Source organism: Podarcis filfolensis (assembly GCF_964270895.1).
Source record: "Podarcis filfolensis genome assembly, chromosome: 5".
NCBI classification, from domain to species: Eukaryota; Metazoa; Chordata; class Lepidosauria; order Squamata; family Lacertidae; genus Podarcis; species Podarcis filfolensis.
The window spans coordinates 68,465,003-68,481,366 of record NC_139608.1 but is presented as its reverse complement, the minus strand read 5'-3'; the positions used below and the strand labels follow the sequence as shown (position 1 = coordinate 68,481,366).

At 44.6% G+C, this 16,364-nt stretch overlaps 1 protein-coding gene across 4 annotated transcripts in view; it reads right to left on the bottom strand.

The window, feature by feature from the left end:
* The window catches only part of PALD1 (phosphatase domain containing paladin 1), a 113,714-nt gene that overhangs the window by 68,401 nt on the left and 28,949 nt on the right, over positions 1-16,364 (bottom strand). Inside the window, exon 1 of one of the 4 annotated variants that reach the window (XM_083614080.1) lies at positions 3,595-3,692. The exons of the other annotated variants lie outside the window; for them this stretch is intronic. The gene's annotated coding sequence lies outside the window, so the exon portion shown is untranslated. Of the gene's footprint in view, positions 1-3,594; positions 3,693-16,364 lie in introns of those variants that run through there. 4 annotated transcript variants of the gene reach the window in all.

Genomic DNA, 16,364 nt, shown 5'->3' with positions numbered 1-16,364 from the left:
TGAAGGGAGAGGAATAACTTCCCCTCCTTTGTTTTGAGAGTGGGAGGGGGGTTGTCTGTTGTTTTGGGGACCCAAGCATCACCAGTTTTATTTGGGTTTGTTTATTTATTTATTTATTGGTATTTTGAGGGGGCTGTGAACATGTGCAAAATATTCAGCGGCCACCCACCCCCGATACACCCCACCTATTTTTTACTTGGGCAATTCTTAAGGCCAAGCTCTCTTGCCACCTTGTAATGGCAATTTAACAAACAGTTGTAGCTCACAGCAAGGGTATTGTGAAGCAGAAACGGAGCTTGCTGTATTGCTGCAGCCTAAAGCTGCACACCGCAAGCCACTTAAAAGGTAAAGGGACCCCTGAGCGTTAGGTCCAGTCGTGGCCAACTCTGGGGTTGCAGCGCTCATCTCGCTTTATTGGCTGAGGGAGCCGGTGTACAGCTTCTGGGTCATGTGGCCAGCATGACTAAGCCGCTTCTGGCGAACCAGAGCAGCGCACGGAAAGGCTGTTTATTTTCCCGCCGGAGCGGTACCTATTTATCTACTTGCACTTTGACGTGCTTTTGAACTGCTAGGTTGGCAGGAGCAGGGACTGAGCAACGGGCGCTCACCCCGTCGCGGGGATTCGAACTGCCGACCTTCTGATCAGCAAGCCCTAGGCTCTGTGGTTTAACCCACAGAGCCACCTGCGTCCCGCAAGCCACTTAACTATGTGTATATTCCTCTATGTAGTAAGGCTTGTGGACTAGAAAGACTAAGATGAATGACCCTTGCCTGAGAAAGCAGCTTATGCCACTATCAATGCCTTAAGTCTTTGAAATGTCGTATGATAAGGATTTTAACTGCTGCTGCAGCAAAAGACCACCCCTGTGACTCCTTCTAGAATCTAATCTGATTAAAATGGTACACCTTTTCGTCTATTAACCAATGGATAGTGAGAAAGGGGGTGGGCAAATTTGTAACTGACCCACCTTGAAGCCTCATTCTAATGAGAATTTTGCTGTGACAGATGCAGCTTTTTTAAAAAAAAAAAAAGCATGGGAAAGAAGAACGAATTTCCATCAAAGGGCCCAAATACGTTTTTGTTTTTAAGTCAGTCAGCAGATGGCGCACCTGAGCAAGTGGGTGAATGGGCAAGTAGCTGAAAAACAAAGAGACACACCCACCTCCTGCAAAATTCCAAAGCAATTAAGTACAAGCCAGCATATCATGATGCGGATTATAGCAGGTGGGCTTGTGACACCCAAAGTTTTGTTTTCTAAGCACACTCCATAAAATATCTGCATAGCACTTTACCCATCACAAGTCTGCTTTTGAGCAACTGTCTTAATGACTTCTCCAGACCATTCATTCTTTCCCTCTTCTCCCCATTTGTTGGTGCTTCTAAACTGTAACTATTTTCAGATACGCCCCAATCACATACTGGCTAATTCAGATTTAGGTAGGTGGCCGTGTTGGTCTGACGCAGTCAAAATATATTAAAAAATAAAATTGTCCAGTAGCACCTTAGAGACCAACTAAGTTTGTTCTTGATATAATAATAATAATAATAATATAATAATAATAATAATTTATTTATACCCCGCCCATCTGGCTGGGTTTCCCCAGCCACTCTGAGTGGCTTCCAACAAAACACTAAAATACAATAACCTATTAAACATTAAAAGCTTCCCTAAACAGGGCTGCCTTTAGATGTCTTCTAAAAGTTTGGTAGTTAAAAAAGGGACTTTAAAAAAAAAGAACTCATGAAAATTACAAAATATATATATGCAGTGGTACCTCGGGTTAAGTACTTAATTTTTTCCGGAGGTCCTTCTTAACCTGAAACTGTTCTTAACCTGAAGCACCACTTTAGCTAATGGGGCCTCCTGCTGCCGCCGCACCACCGGAGCCCGATTTCTGTTCTCATCCTGAAGCAAAGTTCTTAACCTGAAGCACTATTTCTGGGTTAGCGGAGTCTGTAACCTGAAGCATATGTAACCCGAGGTACCACTGTACTTTTTAAAATTTTGGAATACTTTCTACAAACTTGTATAAGCAGGGAATTTTTCTTAGCGTCTTTTATTTAAGGAAACCCTCTTCTAAAAATAAAAAAGGTATTTCTTCAACTCAGCTCCATTTAAAAAGTGGGAGACATCCTCCCTGCCACACACACACACACACACACACACACACACACACACACACACCACTGTTCTGCTTTTATAGGCTACTCAGCCCTCTCTCCAACAAGGAAGAAGTGTGCATGCACACGAAAGCTTATACCAAGAACAAACTTAGTTGGTCTCTAAGGTGCTACTGGACTATTCAGGTTACACAGTTAAATTGATTTGGACCTTTTGCGCCACAGACCTACTCCCCCCGCCAAAGAAAAAAGAGATTTATTTTTTTTTGTGATAAGAAAAGCAATAAGAAAACTCACCAGAAACCATAGAGTAACATTTGCCTGGGGTAGCATGCACACAGTACGTAATGAATTAAATTTGGAACTGAATTAAAAATCACCCAAAGTTCCACTGCCAAAAGAACTTAATTCATGTTCAGTTCACCTAGAAATTCTATGAACTACTTTCAGGTGCAGTTCAGAGATTTTTTTTTAATTAATACAGTGAATTGGTTAATCTGAATCAGTTCATTCCAAGCATTGCTCAAAACCCACCTCTTCAATGAAACTTTTAGCTTACCCCTACTCCCACCCTAAACAAAGCCCAAGCATATGCAACTTAATTTGCCCATCTTCCTCTCCTGTAATCCTTGCCTCCAGTCCTGCCACTCATGGTTAAAATTTTGCAAGCACCTTGGGGCAGAGACCAGGCTTTTTTTGCTAATAAGACCTGACTCCAGTCTTCCCCCATTTAAACAGAACTTAACCAGAAGCACCCACAACAACAGACCCACAGCTATTTAATTAGTATTCAATTAGATATTCTATAGCAGACTACATTAACACCTGGCCCAGCACACCTGGTGATTAAGACTCAGGAGATGCTAGGCCTAGTAAGCGTTTGTGTGACTATATTCAGAAGTTACTGAAACGTTTTAAACAAGACTTGGCCTCTGTTTGTATAGCTGGCAAAGTTTACTTTGTCAGACTAGTTTATAAAGAGTTGTTGCTTTCCATAGGAACGTGCTGTCTTCAAAATTAGGGAAAAGCCTCAATACATCCCTTATAAAGCACTATTACATGCATGTTCAATGACATTTCCTTCTTCCTTCAGGCTGTACACAGTATACATGGGGAAACAGAGAAGAATATTTAAAATTGGAATATTCCTGCAGGATGCCAATAGGTGGAATAAACTGTGTGTCAAGGAAGGCTGCTTGGGTGTGGCATCTTTGCCCAGGTGGGCTCTATAAGGCTCCTCCTACCTTGTGAACTGCAACACCAGGCCTCTGAAAAGCCTGCTCATATTGTTCAGCACATTGTCCCCCTCGTGTGTAGCCCACAGGATTACTGTTCCTTAATCCCAGTAGCCCCTCCACATTATTGCAAGGCTGAGGAAATCAATGGTCTTCCAGATGCTAGACTCCAACCACCACCACCCCTTACTACTAGCCCCCAGGGGGAATCATGGGCTGCAAGTTTGTCATCCTTACCTGTGACAAAGCACTTGAAGGATTTAGACTGGAGGTAAAATGTTGGATTGAGTTCTGCACAGGTTCACACACCAGTTTGCTCCAGCTCAGATATAGCATGGGTGGGGTTCTCTCCCTGACTTCCAGTCCCAGTACTTCCTGTTTCCTTACTGGGTCCTGATTCTCTCTCCCACTTAGGTCTATTGCTCATGATCAACCCTGTAACTAACCCAAGTGCATGCAACTGAAGCAATCCTGTTTTCTGCACATGCTTCCATTTCCTCTCTTGTTCCCCTGTGCCTATTTTAGATTGTAAGCCTCTTGTGATAGGGACAAGCCCTACCTCTTTTTGACAAGTGCCACAAAACAGATGGTGTTATACGAATGGTCTATAATAAGACAGCTAGAACGGGGGGGGGGGGGGAGAGAGAGAGAGAGAGAACATCAGAGCTTCGTTTCCTTGCCTGCTTGGATCTTTCATTAACAAAATGCAAACCTGGCTGCATTCCCGTATCCCTAATTGGTCTGTGTTTGGCAGTGGAGCAGACCAAGAACTTCAATTAAGCCAAGAAAGCCTTTCTCTTGATCAATAGCCTTACCTCCATTCCTACCCCACCCAAACCCTTAAAAAACCGTGTGTCAAAGGTTATGAGTGGGTTACAACATGCTTCTGTTGTGTTCTAGAGGGTTTTTTAGTGAGAATGTTAGGACGCAACATATCGAAGAAAGCCTTATCATGGATGGCTTCAGACCTCCATTTACCCAGCGATAACTTGCACACAGCCATTTGATTTATCTGCAGCATCCTGCCAACTGGTAAAGAGAATTTTACTGTTTCCCCAGACTTCTAATCGGGTGGCTTCATTGTATGATGTAATTCTTCTTGCCATCAAGCAGGATAATGCAAGCCTAACCAAGTGGTCACATCCACACTGTATATTTATCCCGCAGTGGAGTGGTTCTTTGCATCATTAGAGCAATGGAGGGATGTGCTTTCGTTACCAAGAAGAGCAAAAATGAAATTGTTGTCACACTGAAAACTGTGTGCCACCTTAGAGGAGGAAAATAATTCTAGGAATCAGAGAAGCAGAGACTCTGTTCCTGGAAGTCAAGAATTCTGCTAGCAATTCAGACACACCAAATATAGACCCACCCAGTCAACACATCCTGATTATATTAGCATGGGAGTGGGCACGGTTGAACCATGAAATGTTTTCCTGCTAAACAGCCTTGGCCACAAAATTACTTTTCCGAAGCTCACTTTTAGGTGAAAGTTTCAGCCGCTTTATTTGTTTATTCCCAGAACTGGTGACTTTTGAGTGAAGGAGGCAACATTTCCTTGGAGCTCTCTCAGTTCCCAAGAACAACACGCTCGTGGTGACGTCTTCCAGCTGCTCAAAGCAGCTGGCTGCCTTCTAAGCAGCAGAGACTGGTGTTTACAGCTGAAAGTTCGGAAAGCCAGTCACACGAAACTCCGATGGTGAAGTCTCCCCAACCCCCTGGCTTACACTTGCTGCTGTAACTCAGCCAGTCGAGAACAACATACTTGGTAGAATCAATTTTCTTCCCCTACCCTGTTCACTGTTCACTTTTGAGTTCTAGTGGAAGGGAGTGCAAATGCTCCCATAAACAACAGCCCCATCTCTCATGCGCCTCTTTTGCTGGGTCACCCAAGACACATGACATACCGCCGTCATTATTCTGCAGGTTTCCCCAATTTGAATCTGCTTTGTTAGTTGCTTCTTGGGCGGGAGAGAGAAACACGCTGTAAAATGACACCACATGTTCCATATTGATAGGAGTAATCAAGGAGGATAATACACAAGTATTCCCACGGCAGCCTTAATGTCTTAATGTCTAACTGCCCTCATGTCTAACTCCAACCTGAACTTCCTCCACACCCCAGGATCAATTGCAGCAGAAGCTAATCTGGTCCAGGCCAATTGCGATGCACCTGATTCACAAGGCTTCTGAAGCAAAACATGACAATAAATATCACCCTGCTTTCCTATCTCTGTGTTGGCGGCAGCCAAAAGCATCCATGAAGGACAATACACAGACCGTCAGCATCAGGGCGCTGCAAGCTCTCTTTCTCAGTGGGTTAAATTTTAAAGGCTATGAACTGATGAGAAAGGCATATAGGAAATACCATAGCAAGAAGCACAATAGAGGAAGATTAAAGGCAAAGGCACTGAAATTAAAGAGGAATCCTAGAATGAATTGTTTAAAAGCAATTGTGGCGGGGGCTTTTAAAAAATTACATATAACTATAGAAATAACCGTATCACAAATATTAATATGAGAAGGTCCCAAAGGATTCGATCTTCCTAAATGACCATTTAGGACTTTACTGACCGGAGAGACAATCTACTTCAAAAGGCTGGTGCAATATTTAACCGTTCGTATTGCACTGCATCGTCACGCTGGCCACGTGACCCGGAAGTGTCTCCGGATAGCGCTGGCCCCCGGCCTCTTAAGTGAGATGGGCGCACAACCCTAGAGTCGGACACGACTGGCCCGTACGGGCAGGGGGACCTTTACCTTTATTGCACTGCACAGGTGCGAATACGGAAAATACAGAAGTAACTTGACCAGATTGTATCTCAGCAAATCAATAGAGGTGAATGAGTGGCATAAACATTCTTGCTACTATGCAGGGTTATTGTGGAAATTAACCAAAGGACGAGCGTATAGCACTTTCAGACAGGACTGAACAGCAGGCTATAATAGTGAATTGTAAGTTGGTGTACTGTTGTACTTCTGAATGGCACCAATGTCTATGGGAAACTGTTACCATCTTAGACCCAGTACAGTATATTAAAAACAGCCCACAGGAGAAACTGGGCATACCATATTCACCATCCAGCCAGAAATTGCTATACACCTAAAGGAAAACAGCCAATGTGGGAGGATAACTTCCTACACAGCTGGTTTTCAATAAAGTTAATCTGTAAATCTTTGATCTTAAAAACGCTGCCATTTGTGATAGCATTTAGTTGTGTTTTAATATTCCTGGCTGCCACCACATATAAGAAGAATTGCAGCACAAGGGCAATTGGCACATCATTAAAAATAAATGGCTTTTTAGAAGGCAAAACAACCCTTCAGCCACAAAAACCTCAAATTCTCTCTTTTAAAAGAAGTTAACTCCAGATGTTGCAAGAAATAGAAGAGTTGTTGGCATGTATGGGGCAGTTTCTCCCAGTCTCTCCATTCTTTTTAAATTGCATCCTATTTCTATGAAGAAGGGCATTATTTTCCTGTTGTTTGAACCAGGCAGAAGAGGCCGTTACTGGTCTCTAAAATGCTGCTGCACTAAGTAGCAAAGAACATGCACTGAGATGCAATGTTGCTAATCCCAACCTTTCTGTTATTTTGTTTAACAAGTTTTACAGACTGCTTAACCAGGAAAAAAAAATCTACAGAGTTTACATAAAATAGTAGCAAATATGCGTAAGAAAATGAAGATATCAACAGACTTTAATCACAAGTCGACATAGCAGAATTATCAAAATATGGATAAAATCAACAGAGTTTAAGAATACACGTAATAGAAGAACGTATCCTTTTCAATCTTCTTCTTCAATAGGTCTAAATACTTTTCGCTCGATTCCCATTCAGAGAATCAAGCAGAAGGCGTGTCTCCGAGAAAACATACATCCCATTCTCCCTTGGTTGAAAGGGGCTTTGCAGGCACAAACATTTAGAGGTGCACAAACATTTGGATGGGATGTTCCTCGCTCCTAGATGGGCAAGTCTCATACTACAGTGGTACCTCAGGTTAAGTATTTAATTCATTCCGGAGGTCCGTACTTAACCTGAAACTGTTCTTAACCTGAAGCACCACTCTAGCTAATGGGGCCTCCTGCTGCTGCCGCGCCGCTGGAGCACGATTTCTGTTCACATCCTGAAGCAAAGTTCTTAACCTGAAGCACTATTTCTGGATTAGCGGAGTCTGTAACCTGAAGTGTATGTAACCCGAGGTACCACTGTACTCCCCCACCTATAGGGTTGCTTTGTTCACATTCACGCTCACCACACTTCATGGGAATTTCACTACAGGGAAGAAAGTCCCAAGCAGTTGCGGTGGCATGGGAAGGGGGCAATTTGTGACCTAGTAATTGGAGAAGGAGTGATTTTTTAAAAAAAAGTGCAAACAGGAGAAGAATCACAGGGAAAGCGTATGGGCCAGTGAGCTCATTGGTTTCCCATTGGTTTCCCATATAGCTATGACCCCCTTTGAATACAGAACTGGGGCTAGGGGAGGAAAGGGTTGAAGGGGTTCTGGTCAAGGTGCATAGAAGGTCAATGTATTTTCCACACCTGGGACAGGAAACCCCACAAGCGCCTCTTTACTTGCTTTCCTCACACAGCCTCAGAAAGGGCAATTAAAGATATCAACAGGCCTCAAGCTGCATTAAACCTGGCCCTTGGGCCTCACCAGCTCTATCCAGTTCACCATGTGCAGAAGCTATGCGTATTCATTTAACGGCCCTGTTCTTGCGAAGGAATAATGACCAGACTAGTTGCGACTGGTTTGGCAGTCATAGCTTCATTATTTTCTATGTTCCGAAAGAAGAGCAGGACGGGGCAAGGGAGATGGGAAGCAGGGGTTCCAAGGGGCAAGTAAGCCCCACCCCCCATAACTGATCGCAAGGTGTGGTACCCACACACCATCGGCCCCTAGGAGTTGGCTCCTATGGCAGGAAGCATCACTCCTGACTGGCAAACACTATGCAATGCTTCAGGTGGAGAGCATCATCTCCAATCAGCAAATTTTGATAAAGCCTTTTTCCGCTGGGAAAGCAAGTGTCATCACTCTACGAATAGTCCTCCTCGGTTAGCCGCATTTACTTTCCAAAGAAGAAAATAAGATTTCTTTTCTGCTGCCAAACATTTCACCGCAACAGTCTCAAAGAGACGTAGGAAAGCTTGGAGGAGACAGATGGAAACGACGCTCTCAGAGACGGCAGCTATATTGTCAGGGTCTGAAACATGAAGGAGTTTGTAAGGGCTCCTTCCCACAGAAACACGATGTCCTTAAAACGACAGCTGACACTTCAGAGAAAGCGGCAAAAAATGCTCTTCAGAGGCAGTTCTGCTTCTCCCTTCCCCTCATTTGTTACTATAATGGGAGTATTTTTATTTTTTAAAAAAGAAATGCTGATACACATGACAGAAGGAGAATGTTTATTTGAAAGATCTGGTTTAACTTTTCCTGTCAAATATGCTTTTGAGTCAGCACAGTGTTGTAAAACCTGGATTCAAACCCACACACAACTGTGAAGGAGATTTTCGTGCCTTATTTCTATTTCTCAGCCTAGTAGACCTCAAAAGTACTTGAAATGGGCTATTAGCCCCTTGTATGCCACCCCTTGCACATTTTTATCTCCAAACCAATAAATACAAACAGAAACCAGGAGTCACAAGGCTGTTCAGTGTTGGACTCCCAATTTCTCCTCTACACCAGTGTTTCTCCAACTTGGGTCCATAGCTGTTGTTGGACTACAACTCCCATCACCCCTGACCACTGGCCCTGCTAACCAGGGGTGATAGGAGTTGTAGTCCAACAACAGCTGGGGACCCAAGTTGGAGAAACATTGGTGTAGAGGGAAAGTGGGACCACATTTCCAGGCCCTACCCCAACATTTCATACCCCATAGCCTCCGCCATACTCCCTGGCATCTGGTATCTGTGCACATACAGATGCACCCATGTTGGAGCTCCTTCACATGAACAGGAACATCCAGTTAGTCACAATGGTCTCCTTTGTGGAGTCAGCCTTTCTGGCACTAATCTGCTGCCTACTCCTGGGCTGAGGAGTCCAGGGCAAAAGTCACTGCATATGTTCCATATACCTCACAAAAGCAAGGCTGTCCCGTTTTGGCCTTGACTTCTGCCACACATGCCAAAGAGCCTCACCAACCCTATCTGACTAAGCTAGCAATCTTGAAACACACACACACACTTCCTAGAAAGCAAGCCTCTATCAAGTTCATTCGGAGTTATTTCTAGGTAAACTTGCTTTGGGTTGTCTTGCAAGTTGTGTTTGGAATTGCAAAATTATATTGAATTCACAAGCTTTTTCATAATTCCCCTCAACAACGTTCCAGACCCTCTGTGTCTCTATTTTCCAGGGCATCCCTGACTTAGAGAAGCCATCCCGGTTTCTGATTTGATCCTGGAATGTCCCATTTTTCCTTAGGATGTCCCTATTTTCATTGGAGAAATGTTGGAGGGTATGGAATTATCTGACTCCCAAGATGTCTGAAGGCAAACCTGTACAGTGGTACCTCCGGTTGCGAATGGGATCCATTCCGGAGCTCCAGCCGCATCCCAAGGAATTCGCAACTGGAGGTGTCGCTTCTGTGCAGGGCGCGTTTTAGCGCTTCTGCGCATGCGTATGCGGCAAAACCCAGAAAGATACTTCCAGGTTTGCCGCGTACATATCCCAAAGGATACGCAACCAGAGGTGAACGCAACTAGAGGTACCACTGTATAAGGACGTTTTTTTTAAAAAAATGTTTAATGTTTTATTATGTTTTTTATGTGTTGGAAGCTGCCCAGAGTGGCCGGGGCAACCAGGTAAGATGTGTGGGGTATAAATAGTAAAATTATCATTATGGAATGGGATGTCCCTAATTTCGTCGGAGAAATGTTGGAAAGTATGATGTTCTTTTATATAGGAAAACAGAAGCCAACATCAACCACCAATGCAATGCCCAACTAATGTACAAGAATGCTCTTCCAGTAATAAAATTCATCCATCTACGATTTTTCAGACACATGCAAAATTGAACACCAAGACACTAGTTTTAGCTAAGATTAACTGTACATACATTTGCTGATAATGTGCATGAAATTACCTCCACACACACACACAATAAACATCATGCTGTAATCATGCAAAACAACTGTCTGTGTGTGGGGTGCATGTAGAAAAACCAATGGAGTTTTTGCACAATTCATCTGTGTCCACATCCACAGAAGGAAGATTAATAAGCATTTGAGCCAGCCAAACATACACCAGCCTCTCTCTCTCACGGCATCACCAGGAAATCAGCTGGTTTTAAGCATCAGTGCTCTGGCCTGGGGAAAATGGACCTTTAGCCGGCCTCATTTGCTACAGAATGCCGTTTCATTCAGTGAAGCTCCCAAACAGCCAAACCAAACTGACAAGCTAGAATTATGCAGCAGCGCCTGGACCCAGTTCCAGGGAAGATGGCAAATTGGCACACAGAGCATGCCTCAAACAGTCCTCCAGTCAAGACAAGAGAATGAATGCATCCCATTTACATGTGTATAGGAGAAGGGACAGCTATTCCCCAAGCCTCTCTCTGCAAAGAAACAAGAGACATTCTCTTCCCAGCTCTCTCTTTCTGTCTCTTTTACTCTCACTCCTTCAAAGTATGCAGGAGTTTCACTGGAGGCAAAGGTAGTGGGATAATATTATAGAACAACATCTGAAGTGTGTGTGGTGATGGTGGGGTCAAGCAAAGAAATGGGGCAGGGGTCAGCAAACTTTTTCAGCAGGGGGCCAGTCTACTGTCCCTCAGACCTTGTGGGGGGCCGGACTATATTTGGGGGGGAAATTGAACGAATTCCTATGCCCCACAAATAACCCAGAGATGCTTTTTAAATAAAAGCACACATTCTACTCATGTAAAAACACGCTGATTCCCGGACCGTCCGTGGACTGGATTTAGGAGGTGATTGGCCTTAGTTTGCCTACCCATGAAAAAAACCTCCTTATACAGTGGTACCTCTAGTTGCATTCACCTCTGGTTACGTATCCTTTGGGATATGTACGCGGCAAACCTGGAAGTATCTTTCTGGGTTTTGCCGCGCACGCATGCGCAGAAGCACTAAAACGCGCTGTGGGCAGAAGCGGCACCTCCAGTTGCGAATTCCTCGGGATGCGGCCGGAGCTCTGGTACGGATCCCATTTGCAACCAGAGGTACCACTGTACAGGTTTGCCTTCAGACATCTTGGGGGTGGGAGAAGAATTTCAGGCCGTTTCTCACCTCTCAATGCTATATTGATTGCTCAACCAGGCAGGCCTGCACAGCTTAGGGCCAAGGCTAAAAGTAGCTTGCTAGCCAAATGTCGGGGGCAGAACCAGGTAGACAACTCTAGTCTACCTGGAGGAAGTGATGGAAGGGGTAGGTCTTTTGGAGACCATATTATCAGTGCGGGGCAAGGCTAGAGACAAAAACAGGCAGTTCAATGGATGTGGCACTTACCTTTGTACGTTACAAAGAGGCAGGGGTCTCCCAACAATTCTGCACCCTTAAACTACATTTCCCAGGATGCTTTGAGGGGGGAGGAAACCATGACTGTTTGAAGAGGCACGATACTGTTTCAAATGTCTTGTGCAGACAGGGGTTAAATGTTTCTTTATTTCTTAAGAATAGAATTAGATGAAGATATGGAGGAAGGATGTAACTAATAGCCATGGTAAAGGTAAAGGTAAAGGTACCCCTGATCATTAGGTCCAGTCGTTAAACCCCTCTGGGGCTGCGGCGCTCATCTCACTTTCCAGGCCGAGGGAGCCGGCGTACAGCTTCTGGGCCATGTGGCCAGCATGACTAAGCCGCTTCTGGAGAACCAGAGCAGTGCATGGAAACACCGTTTACCTTCCCGCCGGAGCGGTACCTATTTATCTACTTGCACTTTGACGTGCTTTCGAACTGCTAGGTTGGCAGGAGCAGGGACCGAGCAATGGGAGCTCACACCGTCGCGGGGATTCGAACCGCCGACCTTCTGATAGGCAAGCCCTAGGCTCTGTGGTTTAGACCACAGTGCCACCCGCGTCCCATAATAGCCATGGTAGTCACCTATGTAACCTCCACTTTTCTTTTAGGGATCTCCAGCTATCAGATGCTGGGGGATTTACAACCAGAAATGGACATTTAACCAGGTGGACTATTGATCTACAATAACAAAGGAAATGTGCTAAGTACATTATTTTATTTTATTTTTAAAAAAATTATTCTGCTAATCCTTAAGGAAACTATCAAAGTGGTTCACAACGGCTGTACATAAAACCATGCATTAAAAGCCATATAAAACAGTTAAAATCAGAAAATTGTTGTGGAAAGATGCAATTCTTAATATGCCAGATGGACTAGAGAAGTCTTCAGCAGGCATTTAAAAGTTGAAACAAAAGCACCGGATGAATTTCCATTGGCAGAGTATTCCACAGGACTGGGCCAATGACACTAATGGCTCGGTTCCTTGCTGTCGTCGAATACACCTCAACAATTTGGGCTCCCCAAATACTGATTTGCCTATGTGCTTAAATTTACCTGTTTGGCTAAACATACTTTTAAACTACCTCATCGGCAAGTTATTTCAAAGTTGGCCAAGCAAAGTCAGAAAGTTATGTAGGGAAATGAATCTTATGTATGTAGAAAACTGAATCTAAAGCCTCTCTCTCTTAAAGGGTGGAAACTTGCTCATTTTTTTACAGAAAGAAATATCAGGGACTGTGCAGGATTCCTGATCAAACGCAGAGGGAACCTATGGTCATACAATCTGATGCAATTTTGTGACTGGTGCAATTCTGTGGAAAGTTGTTAGGGAGCAAAAATCACCCTGCTTGCTTTTCTTTCTAATGGTTGAAATGCCTACATGTCTTGTACCTCGTTTCCACAGAAAGCAGCACCCCACAAAACCAACAGAGTCTGGCAGAAGACCAAACCTTCAGCTCTTCCAGAAGAATGTTGGGGGCAGCAAATTAAAAACGGGGGGGGGGGGACAGAGGCAAAGGGGAATGAAAGGAGTTGAAACAAAGGGAAAAGAGAATAGGGGCTTCACAACTGAGTGAACAAACACAGAGTTTCTTTCCAGAATGGCCAAACAACCATCCAAAGAAATAACCATCTGCCTTTTTCTCCCCAAATAAAAAAAAACCACTTTTTTTTAAAGGACTCATAGTCTTCCAAGTGGTTTTTTTAATGGATTAAGTCTGCTTCCTCTCTGCGCCAAACGTCTCAAGGAAAGGGCTCTCAGATTGCAAAGCAGCTGCAGCCTCAACTGCTGAGTCAGCGTTTGATTCTCATTTTATTCACTAGAAAGCGTACACGTTTGCCCGCCCCCTCAACTGCATTAAACATGAAAACCCGCTTTCAAAATTCACAAAGGACACCAAATCCAGGCTAACCCCAATCACTATCAGATCAGGTGGCAAGACTGCTGCAGGAACTTGTCGCTCCCTTTACAATAGGTCACTCAGGAGTTAGTAACACACAGGTAGCTCACATGTACTCCCAAGGAAGATAGCTCTCCAGGTTCATTGGAATTTACAGCACACGTCTTTTCTTTGAGCTCTCGTGGCTCCAGATTAAACAGATGTGCTTGAAAAACACTGCAACGACCCAGGACTGAAGACACCGGTTCTGTCAGGCAAGTGTTTCTTTTGAGCAGTGGTTCCCAATTAGGGGTCCAGGGACCCCAGAATGCACCCAGGTGGCCGCGGCCCCATCCGTGCCTCCCACCAACTACATTTTTTGTCATTTGTAATATCTCAAATTTTATGGCCTGCTTTGGCACTGTGCGCATATTCGATATGTTGGCCAAAATCAGTTTTGAAATCGCACCGCAATAATGATTTTGACCCAGCAATTCGCAGCAATATGTCGCTCCTCGCCCGAGGGAGAGTAGGGCAGTTGATTTCAAGGAACAGCCGATTTCACGCCATGATCTCAGCTGATAACGCTACTGATCTGAGCTGCCTTCCCACACGCTGAGGGAGACTAGGGCAGCCAATTATGAGGTGCTGCCTTCCCCTCACACTGAGGGAGAACAAGGCAGCTGATCACCCTCACTTTAAGGCACCCTGGCAAAACCTTCCCCTGGCACTGAGGCAGATCAGCTTTTCTCGGTCAGCAGGAAAGCAGCAGCAGCCACAGTGGATGTGCATCTTCGCTGGTTGCCACTGCTGGCTGCCCCATCCCCATCCCCGCAAGGCACGCGAGCTCTGTGACTGCTCCTTCCCTCATTCCCAAATCTGATCTGCACACACACACCCCACCTGCCAGATCTCCTTGACTGCTCCTTCCCTCACCCCCACGCCTGATCTCCAATTTCAGACATTGTGATATATCAGAATATCCTGATATTTAGCTACTGAAATATCACAGTGTTGAAAACCTGATATTGCTCAGCCCTAGTCTGTTTGTTTTTAGTATATCTAAATCCCTTTGCTTATTAGGGGCTACTCCACATTTTGTTCAAAAATTTGCTTTGCAGAGTTAACTACCATAGAAATATCAAAATCCTGCACCAGCCCCTCGCATGGGAGCCTCGTTCCTTTCCCTGGGTTGTCCAGCGCCACAATTATTCACACATCTTGAATTTACATTCCACCAAAGCAGCGAGCTTGGCAAGGAATCAGAGAGACAAGCATAACAATGGAACTAAATATAGACAGTGTGTCTATCGGGGAGGAGAAAAGAGGTTAGTGTGTTGGACTATGTTCTGGGAGACCAGAGTTTGAATCCCCACGAAGTTCACCTTGGGCCAGTCACTGTCTCTCAGCCTAACCTATCTCACAGGTTTGTTGCGGGGGTAAAATGGGGAAGGGAGAAACCATGTCAAACAACCTTGAACTCCTTAGAGGAAAAAGGGGTATACAGTCGTACCTTGGAAGCCGAACGCCTCAGCTCCCAAATGATCGAAACCCGGAAGTGAGTGTTCTAGTTTTTGAACGATTTTCGGAAGCTGGATGTCTGGCATGGCTTCCGTGGCTTCCAATTGGCTGCAGGACACTCCTGCAGCCAATCAGAAGCCACGCTTTGGTTTTTGAACGGTTCCGGGAGTTGAACAGAATGCATTCTGTTTGAAAACCAAGGTAATAATAATAATAATAATAATAATAATAATAATAATAATAATAATTTATTTATACCCCGCCCATCTGGCTGAGTTTCCCCAGCCACTCTGGGCGGCTCCCAATCAAGTGTTAAAAACAGTACAGCATTAAATATTAAAAATTTCCCTAAACAGGGTTGCCTTCAGATGTCTTTTAAAGATAGGATAGCTGCTTATTTCCTTCATATCTGGAGGGTGTTCCACAGGGTGGGCGCCACTACCGAGAAGGCCCTCTGTCTGGTTCCCTGTCACATCACTTCTCGCAATGAGGTTGTTGTTTAGTCGTTCAGTCCGACTCTTCATGATCCCATGGACCACTGTATAAATGTGATAAATAAAAAACCTTGAAAGGCCAGTGAGCTAGACAGCAGTGCCATGAAAATTCTTCTTTTTCCACCCACCCCTAATCCCATTGCATCCCAAATACTGGCACTTAAATGCCTTCTAGCACACCTAAGCAGAGAAGATACTCACAACACAAGTGGATTTCTACAGACTCATGGCCTTCTTTGAAAGCCAGTGAAATATTGGTGGCTGGAGTGTTGGACTTGGACAAATACTTCCATCAGCTGCAGAACCATAGTGGTCTCAGCAAATCACCGGCTTTTAACCTCTCTTGTTAAATATACTACTGCTCAGTAACAGAACTTAAGCTGCTAACGTGCATCTAACCTTAAAACACAGCAAGTTCTCCTCCACCCCAGCTGCGTTTCAAGCTGTGTTCACACAGAGGAGATGGGGATGCCTTAATGCTCATTACCTGCTTGGTTTCCCCACACTTACAACCCCCTTAGCTCTTGTTCATGAAGCTGTCATCTGCGCATGCGCAACAGCTGGTCTCAGATATGTACACCTCAGCTCAACTACGAAGTAAATGTGGCTTAAGCCATTTGGGTTGAAGGTGGTTTGAGAGAGG